The sequence below is a fragment of the Spea bombifrons genome, chromosome 10, assembly GCF_027358695.1.
Source record: "Spea bombifrons isolate aSpeBom1 chromosome 10, aSpeBom1.2.pri, whole genome shotgun sequence".
Classification (NCBI taxonomy): Eukaryota; Metazoa; Chordata; class Amphibia; order Anura; family Pelobatidae; genus Spea; species Spea bombifrons.
The window spans coordinates 17,086,851-17,102,099 of NC_071096.1; the positions used below are offsets into that span (position 1 = coordinate 17,086,851).

At 40.9% G+C, this 15,249-nt stretch overlaps 1 long non-coding RNA gene across 2 annotated transcripts in view; it reads right to left on the bottom strand.

Annotated features, from left to right (window-relative positions):
- Positions 1-13,815, bottom strand: part of LOC128467411 (uncharacterized) — a 129,274-nt gene extending 115,459 nt beyond the window's left edge. For both annotated transcript variants that reach the window (XR_008345717.1, XR_008345716.1), the window contains exon 1: positions 13,094-13,815. This is a non-coding gene — a long non-coding RNA (uncharacterized LOC128467411). The remainder of the gene's footprint in view (positions 1-13,093) is intronic.
- Positions 13,816-15,249: the final 1,434 nt, after the last annotated feature.

Sequence of the window (15,249 nt, forward strand, 5' to 3'; positions counted from 1 at the left end):
CACAACTTCCGAATGTCTTCCTACATAAGATGGTACAAACTTTTTTCTGCACTTTCTTTGCCGCTCCTCTCAATCTTTGTGGATCCTGAAACCATTCAAGCGAGATCATTTTGCTTACCTTAAACCTTCTGAAAACCCTGTTGCCCAAGATTCACTTTTCCACAAGACAAGGCTGCGACATCTGTCGAGTAAAGCAATAGGCACACATGCCTTTCCTTCCACATACACAACTTCTAAATGTCTTCCTATTTCAATCCTAAATCACATGGGCTTTATTGTGGAAAATACATAATCAAAATGTCTTACAACTGAGAAGCTTTGTGCCTTGAAGCCGTCTTCTATGTACCGGATGGGTTAAAATGCTCACAAGAGATACCCCCTTATCCAAATACATTGTTGCAACAGTCATGAAAGCAATAAGAAAAAAAACACACCTCTCAAAGACTGACTCGGGTCATAATGGTCTGCCACCTGTGAATCACAAAGCAGAGACAACTTTCCCCTCACCATATACATTTCAAATTAGCAGTGTTTTCTGTAAAAACCTTTTGCGTCTAAATGATTCAGGGGGTCTCAAGGTTCAAAGGTAACACCTATTATCGAGGTCTTCCTAGGTAGCAAAGGTCCGATATTTTGTCTCTTGAAGGGATCTGATAGAGAAGGCATAAGAACATTCCCCGCACAAACAAGAGACACAACTGACAATTCATGGACCTTTTGAAATGTTAGGTACACATGTTAGGGTGCACATCATTTTGTGATGAAATGAGAGAAGGCATTTTGAAAAGGAATTACAGCAAAAACCAGACTGTGTAGCGTGTGATGCCTACCATCAACTTTGTTGCTCCAAATTAAATAAAGTGACTTGTGAAAGAGATCCTAACAGCACAATCTGCTTACCTCACAACGCTCTAATATTTAAGGCATGGGACACATCTCTCCCAGAACACTGCTGCCACATGTGTTGAGTACAAGATACACTGGCTTTTGCCATCATCTCAGAAACAATATCCATTCATGTCTCCTCTATCTGTTCAATTCCCCAAAGAACCTTCTTTTCAAATACCGCTAAACAAAGCTTCCTAAACATGCCGATTGAGGAGACGGTACAAACTTTTTTCTTCACTTTTTTTGCTGCTCCTCTCGATCTTTGTGGATCCTGAAACTATTCAAGCGAGGTCATTTTGCTTACCTTACACCTGCTGAAAACCCTGTTGCCCAAGATTCACTTTTCCACAAGACAAGGCTGCTACATCTGTCGAGTAAAGCAATAGACACACAGGCCTTTCCTTCTGCAAACACAACTTCCAATTGTCTTCCTACATAAGATGGTACAAACTTTTTTCTTCACTTTCTTTGCTGCTCCTCTCAATCTGTGTGGATCCTGAAACTATTCAAGCAAGATCATTTTGCTTACCTTACACCTGCTGAAATCCCTGTTGCCCAAGATTCACTTTTCCACAAGACAAGGCTGCGACATCTGTCGAGTAAAGCAATAGACACACAGGCCTTTCCTTCCACATACACAACTTCTAAACGTCTTCCTACGTTAATCCTAAATCACACAGGCTTTATTGTAGAACATACATAATCAAAAAGTCTTAAGACTGAGAAGCTTTGTGTCTTGAAGCCGTCTTCTATGTACGTGATGGGTTAAAATGTTCACAAGAGATACCACCATATCCAAATACATTGTTGCAACAGTCATGAAAGCAATAAGAAAAAAAACACACCTCTCGAAGACTGACTCGGGTCATAATGGTCTGCCACCTGTGAAACACAAAGCAGAGAGACAACTTTACCTTCACCCTACACATTTCAAATTAGCAGTGTTTTCTGTCCAAACCCTTTGCGTCTCAATGATTGACGAGTCTCAAGGTTCAAAGGTAACAACTATAATCAAGGTCTTCCTAGGCAGCAAAGGTCCGATATTTTGTGTCTTGAAGGGATCTGATAGAGAAGGCATAAGATGGTACAAACAATTTCTTCACTTTCTTTGCTGCTCCTCTCAATCTTTGTGGATCCTGAAACCATTCAAGCGAGATCATTTTGCTTACCTTACACCTGCTGAAAACCCTGTTGCCCAAGATTCACTTTTCCACAAGACAAGGCTGCGACATCTGTCGAGTAAAGCAATAGACACACAGGCCTTTCCTTCTGCAAACACAACTTCCAATTATCTTCCTACATAAGATGGTACAAACTTTTTTCTGCACTTTCTTTGCCGCTCCTCTCAATCTTTGTGGATCCTGAAACCATTCAAGCAAGATCATTTTGCTTACCTTACACCTTCTGAAAACCCCGTTACCCATGATTCACTTTTCCACAAGACAAGGCTGCGACATCTGTCGAGTAAAGCAATAGACACACAGGCCTTTCCTTCTGCAAACACAACTTCCAATTGTCTTCCTACATAAGATGGTACAAACTTTTTTCTTCACTTTCTTTGCTGCTCCTCTCAATCTGTGTGGATCCTGAAACTATTCAAGCAAGATCATTTTGCTTACCTTACACCTGCTGAAATCCCTGTTGCCCAAGATTCACTTTTCCACAAGACAAGGCTGCGACATCTGTCGAGTAAAGCAATAGACACACAGGCCTTTCTTTCCTTCCGCAAACACAACTTCCAAATGTCTTCCTACATAAGATGGTACACACTTTCTTCTTCACTTTCTTTGCCGCTCCTCTCAATCTTTGTGGATCCTGAAACTATTCAAGAGAGCTCATTTTGCTTACCTTACACCTGCTGAAAACCCTGTTGCCCAAGATTCACTTTTCCACAAGACAAGGCTGCTACATCTGTCGAAAAAAGCAATAGACACACAGGCCTTTCCTTCCGCGAACACAACTTCCAAATGTCTTCCTACATAAGATGGTACACACTTTTTTCTTCACTTTCCTTGCTGCTCCTCTCAATCTATGTGGATCCTGAAACTATTCAAGCGAGATCATTTTGCTTACCTTACACCTGCTGACAACCCTGTTGCCCAAGATTCACTTTTCCACAAGACAAGGCTGCGACATCTGTCGAGTAAAGCAATAGACACACAGGCCTTTCCTTCCACATACACAACTTCTAAACCTCTTCCTACGTTAATCCTAGATCACACAGGCTTTATTGTAGAACATACATAATCAAAAAGTCTTACGACTGAGAAGCTTTGTGTCTTGAAGCCGTCTTCTATGTACCTGATGGGTTAAAATGTTCACAAGAGATACCACCATATCCAAATACATTGTTGCAACAGTCATGAAAGCAATAAGAAAAAAAACACACCTCTCGAAGACTGACTCGGGTCATAATGGTCTGCCACCTGTGAAACACAAAGCAGAGAGACAACTTTACCTTCACCCTACACATTTCAAATTAGCAGTGTTTTCTGTCCAAACCCTTTGCGTCTCAATGATTGACGAGTCTCAAGGTTCAAAGGTAACAACTATAATCAAGGTCTTCCTAGGCAGCAAAGGTCCGATATTTTGTGTCTTGAAGGGATCTGATAGAGAAGGCATAAGATGGTACAAACAATTTCTTCACTTTCTTTGCTGCTCCTCTCAATCTTTGTGGATCCTGAAACCATTCAAGCGAGATCATTTTGCTTACCTTACACCTGCAGAAAACCCTGTTGCCCAAGATTCACTTTTCCACAAGACAAGGCTGCGACATCTGTCGAGTAAAGCAATAGACACACAGGCCTTTCCTTCCGCGAACACAACTTCCAGATGTCTTCCTACATAAGATGGTACAAACTTTTTTCTGCACTTTCTTTGCCGCTCCTCTCAATCTTTGTGGATCCTGAAACCATTCAAGCAAGATCATTTTGCTTACCTTACACCTTCTGAAAACCCCGTTACCCATGATTCACTTTTCCACAAGACAAGGCTGCGACATCTGTCGAGTAAAGCAATAGACACACAGGCCTTTCCTTCTGCAAACACAACTTCCAATTGTCTTCCTACATAAGATGGTACAAACTTTTTTCTTCACTTTCTTTGCTGCTCCTCTCAATCTGTGTGGATCCTGAAACTATTCAAGCAAGATCATTTTGCTTACCTTACACCTGCTGAAATCCCTGTTGCCCAAGATTCACTTTTCCACAAGACAAGGCTGCGACATCTGTCGAGTAAAGCAATAGACACACAGGCCTTTCTTTCCTTCCGCAAACACAACTTTCAAATGTCTTCCTACATAAGATGGTACACACTTTCTTCTTCACTTTCTTTGCCGCTCCTCTCAATCTTTGTGGATCCTGAAACCATTCAAGCGAGGTCATTTTGCTTACCTTACACCTTCTGAAAACCCTGTTGCCCAAGATTCACTTTTCCACAAGACAAGGCTGCGACATCTGTCGAGTAAAGCAATAGACACACAGGCCTTTCCTTCCGCAAACACAACTTCCAATTGTCTTCCTACATAAGATGGTACAAACTTTTTTCTTCACTTTCTTTGCCGCTACTCTCAATCTGTGTGGATCCTGAAACTATTCAAGCAAGATCATTTTGCTTACCTTACACCTGCTGAAATCCCTGTTGCCCAAGATTCACCTTTCCACAAGACAAGGCTGCGACATCTGTCGAGTAAAGCAATAGACACACAGGCCTTTCCTTCCGCGAACACAACTTCCGAATGTCTTCCTACATAAGATGGTACAAACTTTTTTCTGCACTTTCTTTGCCGCTCCTCTCAATCTTTGTGGATCCTGAAACCATTCAAGCGAGATCATTTTGCTTACCTTAAACCTTTTGAAAACCCTGTTGCCCAAGATTCACTTTTCCACAAGACAAGGCTGCGACATCTGTCGAGTAAAGCAATAGGCACACATGCCTTTCCTTCCACATACACAAGTTCTAAATGTCTTCCTATTTCAATCCTAAATCACATGGGCTTTATTGTGGAACATACATAATCAAAATGTCTTACAACTGAGAAGCTTTGTGCCTTGAAGCCGTCTTCTATGTACCTGATGGGTTAAAATGCTCACAAGAGATTACCCCATATCCAAATACATTGTTGCAACAGTCATGAAAGCAATAAGAAAAAAAACACACCTCTCAAAGACTGACTCGGGTCATAATGGTCTGCCACCTGTGAATCACAAAGCAGAGACAACTTTCCCCTCACCATATACATTTCAAATTAGCAGTGTTTTCTGTCCAAACCTTTTGCGTCTAAATGATTCAGGGGGTCTCAAGGTTCAAAGGTAACACCTATTATCGAGGTCTTCCTAGGTAGCAAAGGTCCGATATTTTGTCTCTTGAAGGGATCTGATAGAGAAGGCATAAGAACATTCCCCGCACAAACAAGAGACACAACTGACAATTCATGGACCTTTTGAAATGTTAGGTACACATGTTAGGGTGCACATCATTTTGTGATGAAATGAGAGAAGGCATTTTGAAAAGGAATTACAGCAAAAACCAGACTGTGTAGCGGGTGATGCCTACCATCAACTTTGTTGCTCCAAATTAAATAAAGTGACTTGTGAAAGAGATCCTAACAGTACAGTCTGCTTACCTCACAACGCTCTAATATTTAGGGCATGGGACACATCTCTCCCAGAACACTGCTGCCACATGTGTTGAGTACAAGATACACTGGCTTTTGCCATCATCTCAGAAACAATATCCATTCATGTCTCCTCTATCTGTTCAATTCCCCAAAGAACCTTCTTTTCAAATACCGCTAAACAAAGCTTCCTAAACATGCCGATTGAGGAGATGGTACAAACTTTTTTCTTCACTTTTTTTGCTGCTCCTCTCAATCTTTGTGGATCCTGAAACTATTCAAGAGAGCTAATTTTGCTTACCTTACACCTGCTGAAAACCCTGTTGCCCAAGATTCACTTTTCCACAAGACAAGGCTGCTACATCTGTCGAAAAAAGCAATAGACACACAGGCCTTTCCTTCCGCGAACACAACTTCCAAATGTCTTCCTACATAAGATGGTACACACTTTTTTCTTCACTTTCTTTGCTGCTCCTCTCAATCTATGTGGATCCTGAAACTATTCAAGCGGGATCATTTTGCTTACCTTACACCTGCTGACTACCCTGTTGCCCAAGATTCACTTTTCCACAAGACAAGGCTGCGACATCTGTCGAGTAAAGCAATAGACACACAGGTCTTTCCTTCCACATACACAACTTCTAAACGTCTTCCTACGTTAATCCTAAATCACACAGGCTTTATTGTAGAACATACATAATCAAAAAGTCTTACAACTGAGAAGCTTTGTGTCTTGAAGCCGTCTTCTATGTACCTGATGGGTTAAAATGTTCACAAGAGATACCACCATATCCAAATACATTGTTGCAACAGTCATGAAAGCAATAAGAAAAAAACCACACCTCTAGAAGACTGACTCGGGTCATAATGGTCTGCCACCTGTGAAACACAAAGCAGAGAGACAACTTTTCCTTCACCCTATACATTTCAAATTAGCAGTGGTTTCTGTCCAAACCCTTTGCGTCTCAATGATTGACGAGTCTCAAGGTTCAAAGGTAACAACTATAATCAAGGTCTTCCTAGGCAGCAAAGGTCCGATATTTTGTGTCTTGAAGGGATCTGATAGAGAAGGCATAAGATGGTACAAACTTTTTTCTTCACTTTCTTTGCTGCTCCTCTCAATCTTTGTGGATCCTGAAACCATTCAAGCGAGATCATTTTGCTTACCTTACACCTGCTGAAAACCCTGTTGCCCAAGATTCACTTTTCCACAAGACAAGGCTGCGACATCTGTCGAGTAAAGCAATAGACACACAGGCCTTTCCTTCCGCGAACACAACTTCCAGATGTCTTCCTACATAAGATGGTACAAACTTTTTTCTGCACTTTCTTTGCCGCTCTTCTCAATCTGTGTGGATCCTGAAACTATTCAAGCAAGATCATTTTGCTTACCTTAAACCTTCTGAAAACCCTGTTGCCCAAGATTCACTTTTCCACAAGACAAGGCTGCGACATCTGTCGAGTAAAGCAAAAGACACACATGCCTTTCCTTCCACATACACAACTTCTAAATGTCTTCCTATTTCAATCCTAAATCACATGGGCTTTATTGTGGAACATACATAATCAAAATGTCTTACAACTGAGAAGCTTTGTGCCTTGAAGCCGTCTTCTATGTACCTGATGGGTTAAAATGCTCACAAGAGATACCCCCATATCCAAATACATTGTTGCAACAGTCATGAAAGCAATAAGAAAAAAAACACACCTCTCAAAGACTGACTGGGTCATAATGGTCTGCCACCTGTGAATCACAAAGCAGAGACAACTTTCCCCTCACCATATACATTTCAAATTAGCAGTGTTTTCTGTCCAAACCTTTTGCGTCTAAATGATTCACGGGTCTCAAGGTTCAAAGGTAACACCTATTATCGAGGTCTTCCTAGGTAGCAAAGGTCCGATATTTTGTCTCTTGAAGGGATCTGATAGAGAAGGCATAAGAACATTCCCCGCACAAACAAGAGACACAACTGACAATTCATGGACCTTTTGAAATGTTAGGTACACATGTTAGGGTGCACATCATTTTGTGATGAAATGAGAGAAGGCATTTTGAAAAGGAATTACAGCAAAAACCAGACTGTGTAGCGTGTGATGCCTACCATCAACTTTGTTGCTCCAAATTAAATAAAGTGACTTGTGAAAGAGATCATAACAGTACAATCTGCTTACCTCACAACGCTCTAATATTTAGGGCATGGGACACATCTCTCCCAGAACACTGCTGCCACATGTGTTGAGTACAAGATACACTGGCTTTTGCCATCATCTCAAAAACAATATCCATTCATGTCTCCTCTATCTGTTCAATTCCCCAAAGAACCTTCTTTTCAAATACCGCTAAACAAAGCTTCCTAAACATGCCGATTGAGGAGATGGTACAAACTTTTTTCTTCACTTTTTTTGCTGCTCCTCTCAATCTTTGTGGATCCTGAAACCATTCAAGCGAGGTCATTTTGCTTACCTTACACCTTCTGAAAACCCTGTTGCCCAAGATTCACTTTTCCACAAGACAAGGCTGCGACATCTGTCGAGTAAAGCAATAGACACACAGGCCTTTCCTTCTGCAAACACAACTTCCAATTGTCTTCCTACATAAGATGGTACAAACTTTTTTCTTCACTTTCTTTGCTGCTCCTCTCAATCTGTGTGGATCCTGAAACTATTCAAGCAAGATCATTTTGCTTACCTTAAACCTTCTGAAAACCCTGTTGCCCAAGATTCACTTTTCCACAAGACAAGGCTGCGACATCTGTCGAGTAAAGCAATAGGCACACATGCCTTTCCTTCCACATACACAACTTCTAAATGTCTTCCTATTTCAATCCTAAATCACATGGGCTTTATTGTGGAACATACATAATCAAAATGTCTTACAACTGAGAAGCTTTGTGCCTTGAAGCCGTCTTCTATGTACCTGATGGGTTAAAATGCTCACAAGAGATACCCCCATATCCAAATACATTGTTGCAACAGTCATGAAAGCAATAAGAAAAAAAACACACCTCTCAAAGACTGACTCGGGTCATAATGGTCTGCCACCTGTGAATCACAAAGCAGAGACAACTTTCCCCTCACCATATACATTTCAAATTAGCAGTGTTCTCTGTCCAAACCTTTTGCGTCTAAATGATTCACGGGTCTCAAGGTTCAAAGGTAACACCTATTATCGAGGTCTTCCTAGGTAGCAAAGGTCCGATATTTTGTCTCTTGAAGGGATCTGATAGAGAAGGCATAAGAACATTCCCCGCACAAACAAGAGACACAACTGAAAATTCATGGACCTTTTGAAATGTTAGGTACACATGTTAGGGTGCACATCATTTTGTGATGAAATGAGAGAAGGCATTTTGAAAAGGAATTACAGCAAAAACCAGACTGTGTAGCGTGTGATGCCTACCATCAACTTTGTTGCTCCAAATTAAATAAAGTGACTTGTGAAAGAGATCATAACAGTACAATCTGCTTACCTCACAACGCTCTAATATTTAGGGCATGGGACACATCTCTCCCAGAACACTGCTGCCACATGTGTTGAGTACAAGATACACTGGCTTTTGCCATCATCTCAGAAACAATATCCATTCATGTCTCCTCTATCTGTTCAATTCCCCAAAGAACCTTCTTTTCAAATACCGCTAAACAAAGCTTCCTAAACATGCCGATTGAGGAGATGGTACAAACTTTTTTCTTCGCTTTTTTTGCTGCTCCTCTCGATCTTTGTGGATCCTGAAACTATTCAAGAGAGCTCATTTTGCTTACCTTACACCTGCTGAAAACCCTGTTGCCCAAGATTCACTTTTCCACAAGACAAGGCTGCTACATCTGTCGAAAAAAGCAATAGACACACAGGCCTTTCCTTCGGCGAACACAACTTCCAAATGTCTTCCTACATAAGATGGTACAAACTTTTTTCTTCACTTTCTTTGCTGCTCCTCTCAATCTGTGTGGATCCTGAAACTATTCAAGCAAGATCATTTTGCTTACCTTACACCTGCTGAAATCCCTGTTGCCCAAGATTCACTTTTCCACAAGACAAGGCTGCGACATCTGTCGAGTAAAGCAATAGACACACAGGCCTTTATTTCCTTCCGCAAACACAACTTCCAAATGTCTTCCTACATAAGATGGTACACACTTTCTTTTTCACTTTCTTTGCTGCTCCTCTAAATCTTTGTGGATCCTGAAACCATTCAAGCGAGATCATTTTGCTTACCTCACACCTTCTGAAAACCCTGTTGCCCAAGATTCACTTTTCCACAAGACAAGGCTGCGACATCTGTCGAGTAAAGCAATAGACACACGGGCCTTTTCTTCCGCGAACACAACTTCCGAATGTCTTCCTACATAAGATGGTACAAACTTTTTTCTGCACTTTCTTTGCCGCTCCTCTCAATCTTTGTGGATCCTGACACCATTCAAGCGAGATCATTTTGCTTACCTTAAACCTTCTGAAAACCCTGTTGCCCAAGATTCACTTTTCCACAAGACAAGGCTGCGACATCTGTCGAGTAAAGCAATAGGCACACATGCCTTTCCTTCCACATACATAACTTCTAAATGTCTTCCTATTTCAATCCTAAATCACATGGGCTTTATTGTGGAACATACATAATCAAAATGTCTTACAACTGAGAAGCTTTGTGCCTTGAAGCCGTCTTCTATGTACCTGATGGGTTAAAATGCTCACAAGAGATACCCCCATATCCAAATACATTGTTGCAACAGTCATGAAAGCAATAAGAAAAAAAAAACCACACATCTCAAAGACTGACTCGGGTCATAATGGTCTGCCACCTGTGAATCACAAAGCAGAGACAACTTTCCCCTCACCATATACATTTCAAATTAGCAGTGTTTTCTGTCCAAACCTTTTGCGTCTAAATGATTCAGGGGTCTCAAGGTTCAAAGGTAACACCTATTATCGAGGTCTTCCTAGGTAGCAAAGGTCCGATATTTTGTCTCTTGAAGGGATCTGATAGAGAAGGCATAAGAACATTCCCCTCACAAACAAGAGACACAACTGACAATTCATGGACCTTTTGAAATGTTAGGTACACATCATTTTGTGATGAAATGAGAGAAGGCATTTTGAAAAGGAATTACAGCAAAAACCAGACTGTGTAGCGTGTGATGCCTACCATCAACTTTGTTGCTCCAAATTAAATAAAGTGACTTGTGAAAGAGATCCTAACAGTACAATCTGCTTACCTCACAACGCTCTAATATTTAGGGCATGGGACACATCTCTCCCAGAACAATGCTGCCACATGTGTTGAGTACAAGATACACTGGCTTTTGCCATCATCTCAGAAACAATATCCATTCATGTCTCCTCTATCTGTTCAATTCCCCAAAGAACCTTCTTTTCAAATACCGCTAAACAAAGCTTCCTAAACATGCCGATTGAGGAGATGGTACAAACTTTTTTCTTCACTTTCTTTGCTGGTCCTCTCGATCTTTGTGGATCCTGAAACTATTCAAGAGAGCTCATTTTGCTTACCTTACACCTGCTGAAAACCCTGTTGCCCAAGATTCACTTTTCCACAAGACAAGGCTGCTACATCTGTCGAAAAAAGCAATAAACACACAGGCCTTTCCTTCCGCGAACACAACTTCCAAATGTCTTCCTACATAAGATGGTACAAACTTTTTTCTTCACTTTCTTTGCTGCTCCTCTCAATCTATGTGGATCCTGAAACTATTCAAGCGAGATCATTTTGCTTACCTTACACCTGCTGACAACCCTGTTGCCCAAGATTCACTTTTCCACAAGACAAGGCTGCGACATCTGTCGAGTAAAGCAATAGACACACAGGTCTTTCCTTCCACATACACAACTTCTAAACGTCTTCCTACGTTAATCCTAGATCACACAGGCTTTATTGTAGAACATACATAATCAAAAAGTCTTACGACTGAGAAGCTTTGTGTCTTGAAGCCGTCTTCTTTGTACCTGATGGGTTAAAATGTTCACAAGAGATACCACCATATCCAAATACATTGTTGCAACAGTCATGAAAGCAATAAGAAAAAAAACACACCTCTCGAAGACTGACTCGGGTCATAATGGTCTGCCACCTGTGAAACACAAAGCAGAGAGACAACTTTCCCTTCACCCTATACATTTCAAATTAGCAGTGTTTTCTGTCCAAACCCTTTGCGTCTCAATGATTGACGAGTCTCAAGGTTCAAAGGTAACAACTATAATCAAGGTCTTCCTAGGCAGCAAAGGTCCGATATTTTGTGTCTTGAAGGGATCTGATAGAGAAGGCATAAGATGGTACAAACTTTTTTCTGCACTTTCTTTGCAGCTCCACTCAATCTTTGTGGATCCTGAAACCATTCAAGCGAGATCATTTTGCTTACCTTACACCTTCTGAAAACCGTGTTGCCCAAGATTCACTTTTCCACAAGACAAGGCTGCGACATCTGTCGAGTAAAGCAATAGACACACAAGCCTTTCCTTCCGCAAACACAACTTCCAAATGTCTTCCTACATAAGATGGTACAAACTCTTTTCTTCACTTTCTTTGCTGCTCCTCTCAATATGTGTGGATCCTGAAACCATTCCAGCGAGATCATTTTGATTACCTTACACCTGCTGAAATCACTGTTGCCCAAGATTCACTTTTCCACAAGACAAGGCTGCGACATCTGTCGAGTAAAGCAATAGACACAGGCCTTTCTTTCCTTCCGCATACACAACTTCCAAATGTCTTCCTACATAAGATGGTACAAACTCTTTTCTTCACTTTCTTTGCTGCTCCTCTCAATATGTGTGGATCCTGAAACCATTCCAGCGAGATCATTTTGATTACCTTACACCTGCTGAAATCACTGTTGCCCAAGATTCACTTTTCCACAAGACAAGGCTGCGATATCTGTCGAGTAAAGCAATAGACACACAGGCCTTTCTTTCCTTCCGCAAACACAACTTCCAAATGTCTTCCTACATAAGATGGTACACACTTTCTTCTTCACTTTCTTTGCCGCTCCTCTCAATCTTTGTGGATCCTGAAACCATTCAAGCGAGGTCATTTTGCTTACCTTACACCTTCTGAAAACCCTGTTGCCCAAGATTCACTTTTCCACAAGACAAGGCTGCGACATCTGTCGAGTAAAGCAATAGACACACAGGCCTTTCCTTCCACAAACACAACTTCCAAATGTCTTCCTACATAAGATGGTACAAACTTTTTTCTTCACTTTCTTTGCTGCTCCTCTCAATCTGTGTGGATCCTGAAACTATTCAAGCAAGATCATTTTGCTTACCTTACACCTGCTGAAATTCCTGTTGCCCAAGATTCACTTTTCCACAAGACAAGGCTGCGACATCTGTCGAGTAAAGCAATAGATACACAGGCCTTTCCTTCCACATACACAACTTCTAAATGTCTTATTACATTAATCCTAAATCACATGGGTTTTATTGTAGAACATACATAATCAAAAAGTCTTACGACTGAGAAGCTTTGTGTCTTGAAGCCGTCTTCTATGTACCTGATGGGTTAAAATGTTCACAAGAGATACCACCATATACAAATACATTGTTGCAACAGTCATGAAAGGAATAAGAAAAAAAAACACACCTCTCCAAGACTGACTCGGGTCATAATGCTCTGCCACCTGTGAATCACAAAGCAGAGAGACAACTTTCCCTTCACCCTATACATTTCAAATTAGCAGTGTTTTCTGTCCAAACCCTTTGCGTCTCAATGATTCACGGGTCTCAAGGTTCAAAAGTAACACCTATTATCAAGGTCTTCCTAGGCAGCAAAGGTCCGATATTTTGTCTCTTGAAGGGATCTGATAGAGAAGGCATAAGATGGTACAAACTTTTTTCTTCACGTTCTTTGCTGCTCCTCTCGATCTGTGTGGATCCTGAAACTATTCAAGCGAGATCATTTTGCTTACCTTACACCTGCTGAAAACCCTGTAGTGCCCATGATTCACTTTTCCACAAGACAAGGCTGCGACATCTGTCGAGTAAAGCAATAGACACACAGGCCTTTCCTTCCACATACACAACTTCTAAATGTCTTCCTACGTTAATCCTAAATCACATGGGCTTTATTGTGAAACATACATAATCAAAATGTCTTACGACTGAGAAGCTTTGTGCCTTGAAGCCGTCTTCTATGTACCTGATGGGTTAAAATGTTCACAAGAGATACCCCCATATCCAAATACATTGTTGCAACAGTCATGAAATGGAAGAAAGGAATAAGAAAAAAACACACCTCTCAAAGACTGACTCGAGTCATAATGGTCTGCCACCTGTGAATCACAAAGCAGAGAGACAACTTCCCCTCACCATATACATTTCAAATTAGCAGTGTTTTCTGTCCAAACCCTTTGCGTCTAAATGATTCACGGGTCTCAAGGTTCAAAGGTAACACCTATTATCGAGGTCTTCCTAGGCAGCAAAGGTCCGATATTTTGTCTCTTGAAGGGATCTGATAGAGAAGGCATAAGAACATTCCCCGCACAAACAAGAGACACAACTGACAATTCATGGACCTTTTGAAATTTTAGGTACACATGTTTGGGTGCACATCATTTTGTGATGAAATGAGAGAAGGCATTTTCAAAAGGAATTACAGCAAAAACCAGACTGTGTAGCGTGTGATGCCTACCATCAACTTTGTTGCTCCAAATTAAATAAAGCGACTTGTGAAAGAGATCATAACAGTATAATATGCTTACCTCACAACGCTCTAATATTAAGGGCATGGGACACAACTCTCCCAGAACACTGCTGCCACATGTGTTGAGTACAAGATACACTGGCTTTTGCCATCATCTCAGAAACAATATCCATTCATGTCTCCTCTATCTGTTCAATTCCCCAAAGAACCTTCTTTTCGAATACTGCTAAACAAAGCTTCCTAAACATGTCGATTGAGGAGATGGTACAAACTTTTTTCTTCACTTTCTTTGCTACTTCTCTCGAGCTTTGTGGATCCTGAAACTATTCAAGAGAGCTCATTTTGCTTACCTTACACCTGCTGAAAACCCCGTTGCCCAAGATGCACTTTTCCACAAGACAAGGCTGCGACATCTGTCGAGTAAAGCAATAGACACAGGCCTTTCCTTCCGCATACACAACTTCTAAATGTCTTCCTATTTTAATCCGAAATCACATGGGCTTTATTGTGGAACATACGTAATCAAAATGTCTTACGACTGAGAAGCTTTGTGCCTTGAAGCTGTCTTCTATGTACCTGATGGGTTAAAATGTTCACAAGTGATACCCCCATATCCAAATACGTTGGATAAACCGTAGTTGTTTTTTTAATATAATTTGTACTCATGGCTTTGCCTGTGCCTTGTGGACAGATGTCTCTTGAACACATCTGTTAAAGGAAGCATATCAACAATCCCCACACAAACAAGAGACCAAACTAACTTTTCCCACTTCGAGGTGTTAGGGTGCACAATTCCATGTAACATTTAAATGAAATGAGACCAATACATAACAAGGCAATTAGTGATGTACCACTACCAATGTAAGTCGCAAGATTCAACAAATTTTTTTTCTTAATCCTCTTTGCCGTTCCTCTAAATCTTTTTGGTTTTTATTTTATATTTGTCTTTCCACATACAGGGTTTGTATACATACACACACATACTGCACATTGGGTACTGTTAAAATTAATGGCACAATGTTTCAGGTCAGCTAATTCTCTAGGAAAAATCAAAGTGAGTGGGTCAATTTTTTTATTCTGGTTACAATTTTAAGT